Here is a 3,828-nt window from a genome sequence, read left to right as displayed (position 1 = left end):
CGAAAAGAAAACATATTTTGGTGGTAGTTGACTCTTTCACAAAGTTCGTGAAGCTATATCCAACAAACTCAACAAGTACTCGTGAAGTGACTGCGGCGCTTGAAAAATACTTTAATTATTATAGTAGGCCGAGGCGAATTATCTCAGACAGAGGCAGCTGTTTTACCTCGCTCGAATTTGAGGAATTCCTAATGAAACGAAACATAAATCATGTCAAGGTTGCCGTTGCCTCACCTCAGGCCAATGGTCAGGCCGAAAGAGTTAACAGGGTAATTAAAACAATGTTGGGGAAGCTTAGCGATTCAATAGATCATGCGGATTGGTCTGGTAAGTTGTTGCAGGTAGAATACGCAATCAACAATTCCATTCATAGTAGTACAAAACAGACTCCTAGCATGTTGCTTTTCGGCGTGGAGCAAAGGGGAGAGGTTATTGATGAATTTTCCGAATACTTCCAGAATAAGATAGCTGACGGAACTGGTAGGGATCTAGACACCGTTCGGTCTTGCGCTGCTGCGTCAATAAAGAGCATGCAGGATTACAACCAGGCTCATTTTTTAAAGCATAGCAGAGATGCCGAGAAATATAATGTTGGTGATTTCGTTGTAATTCGAAATGTAGATACTGCCGTTGGAACCAATAAAAAGTTTGTCCCAAAGTATAAGGGTCCTTATGCTGTTCACAAGGTATTAGGAAATGACAGATACGTTATCCGAGACATAGATAATTGTCAATTGACTCAACTGCCATACGACGGCGTCGTTGAAGCAAATCGAATGCGTCAATGGATAGAGCCCAGTGAAAGGATTGAACTGCACGAAAGGAAAGGCAATGCTAAAATAGGAATAGACTAATTTTAAGTTAATAATTCATTGATCGAGGTCGATCAGGAGTCAGGTTGGCCGAGCTGTAAGACGAACATATGTATACTTTGCTAAGAAAATGTCATGCAAGATCTATCCAGCCATATATTGTACTTTTATACATGTTATATTAAGATTGATGGCAACTCTGTTTTGAAGGATGTTCAGTCTTGTAATACAACCCTGTAAATACTTCCGGCCATTACATTTTGATCAAACGAATAGCCAGCAAGTTGCGAGAAATAAAAAATCAAAGTTTTTCTAAGGAATCTAAACATTTGTAGTTTAAAAATAATTATCCGTATATACAAAAACAGGCATAATAATTACACATAATCACTTTCACTAGTCACAAGAACCTGCCCCACCAGTCACACATTTACACATTCACACACGTTTAACAGCCCTATTCTAATAAAACCTCACAACTGAGTTGTGAGCAAAAATTTGTGAGATTTCTTGTGAGGTCTATTTTGTGAGGTTATTCTTGCCCACACCTCATAAGAAAAAAGCTCAAAAAAATCACCACACGAGGTGAAAAGCATTTTGCTGTCTAACAGCTGTTTCGTAAATAAAATAAATACAAAAGATGGATGCTGAACAACAGGAAAAGTAAATATGTTTGCAATTTGTTTATTTTTTTATTATTATTATTATTATTATTACTAATTTTATTTATTTTCTAGGCGAATTTAAAAAGAAATAACAAAGCAGTAGTTCGTTTCTCTAACTCTTTTCTACCGATTATTTCTCTACTGGTAGAGAATATACGTCATTCTCTACTACTCATTACCAGTAGAGAACAGGGCAGCGAATTCATATCTCAATTCGCCTTGGTAGAGAATTGTTATAGAAACGAGCTACAGGAGTAGCTCCAGTGTCGAGGTTCTAATTAATTTGTTTGTTCCCCTGTACTCACTCGGTAAAGATGTGGAGTCCTAGCGCTCCTCCGGCTCTGTTGCCGGCCAACGCTCGCTCTTGCATGGAGCCCTAGCGCTCCCTCGGTGCTGCCGTATTAGGCAGTGCTGCTGCAATTGCTGGCGCTTAACTGCACGCGGAGCCCTGGTGCTCCACCGGCTGTGTTGCCGGCCTGACGCTGGTAGCCAGCAATTACCCAAATATAAAATTAAAACAAGACTTGACTGTTCGATTTGAGGGTACGCGGAATAATGCCGCTAATTTTATTTTCACTAAAAGACTTAAAGTTAGCTGCTTTCGCCGATACAACAGGGTTGTATCAATATCGTAAATTTATATTTGTAATCTATTACCTTAGGCGAATTCATATAAGGTGATTTGTAGGGTTGCAACTGGTATGCTTGATCGCATTACATCACCCTCCTTGGGAAAAGAAGAATTTGGCAAGGTGATCAATTTTGCCATATTCTTCTTGCCCCAAAATTTGTATTTAGAATTAAATTGTTTTGAAGGAACGAATTCGGATTTGATTGAGGAATATTCCTCCCCCTTATATTCGTTCGTTCATAGCAATTTAAGTTATGGTAAATAATTAAATAAAATAAATTTTGTATTTACTTAATTAATATGACTTATTTTTATTAATATTCGTAAAATTGGCAAAGAATAGTATTGTAAAAAAAAGATAAGTATGCTATTGATAAGTAACTATGACTTATGAGTTTATTTAATATACATAAATATGTTTTTAATTGGATATGAAAAAATGGAAATTCAAGTTTCTGTTATCTATATATATATACATAGTATTTGTTGAAAGATTTTTGAAATTTGATTTTAACAATGCATGAAAAAATGCTTTTTGGTTTAACAATCCAATTCATATTTTTGTGAAAAATTCTTAATATACATTTTTATGGAAAAATATATTATGAATACTTATAAAAGTTTGTTTTTTTTTCTTTTGAGCTAGATTTCATAATTTGTACATTTCAGATTTTTAATATTTTTTTTTTGTAAAATTTTTTTTGTAATAAAAGAAAAATTAAAAGTAATTATACATACGTATTTACATACGTATATAAGAAAATTTGTTTTATTTTATTTTATGGATTCTATTCTTGTGTACTGTTTTTCTTTTTTTTTCTTATTTTGTCGAAAATTGTTACGTTGACTCCGTCAATATTTGTTATGACGTATGGACCTTCATATATGTTTGTATGTTTATCGCGTGGTTCCTTTTGAACTAAGACCGTATCATTTAAATTAACTATTATCGGACGCGCGGTCTTGTTATATACCGTTTGGCTTTGAATTTTATGTTTGTTAATAAGTTCTTTTGCAAGCGCGTGTGATTTTTGCATTCTGTATTTGATTTCTTTCGAATAATTATCGATGTTATATATCGGATCAATTTTTACATTTTGTAATTCGGTTGGTAAAATTGCTTTTCTACCGAATACTAATTCAAATGGTGAAAGTTTGTTATCAAATACAGAACTTGTTGTTGTGTTAGGCAAAAATGTGAAGTATTTCAAATAAACGTCCCAATCGGACCAAGTTTCATTTAAATACGCGCGTAAATATTCATTAAAGACACGGTGGTTTCGTTCAACTGTACCAACGGTTTCATGGTGATGTGCTGTCGAGAAATTGTGCTGGATTTTTAAAAGTTTGGTTAATTCGGAAAAAATTTCATTTTTAAATTCAGTGCCCAAATCGGATTTTATAGTGTTCATAATGCCGTATGTTAAAATAAAGCTTTCAAAAATTGCAGAGGATATTGTTTTTGCGCTTTTATCCGGTGTGGCTATTGTTACTAAATATTTGCTTAAGTCGCATATAATGGTTACTGCGAACCTATTACCATTAATGGACTCAGGCAAGGGTCCTATTGTGTCTATAACTACAACGTCAAAGGGCTTGCAAGGCGTTGGGGTTAGTACTAAATTTTCTTTAGTTTTGGGTTTTACTTTATTTAATAAACATTTCTCACAGCTTTTTACGAATTTAGCAATATCGCGTGTCATATTTTTCCAATAGTATT

This window comes from Rhagoletis pomonella, unplaced genomic scaffold, assembly GCF_013731165.1.
Source record: "Rhagoletis pomonella isolate Grant_MI unplaced genomic scaffold, Rhpom_1.0 Rhpom_scaffold_00002, whole genome shotgun sequence".
Lineage (NCBI taxonomy): Eukaryota > Metazoa > Arthropoda > Insecta > Diptera > Tephritidae > Rhagoletis > Rhagoletis pomonella.
Note: the sequence above shows the minus strand (reverse complement) of the source record.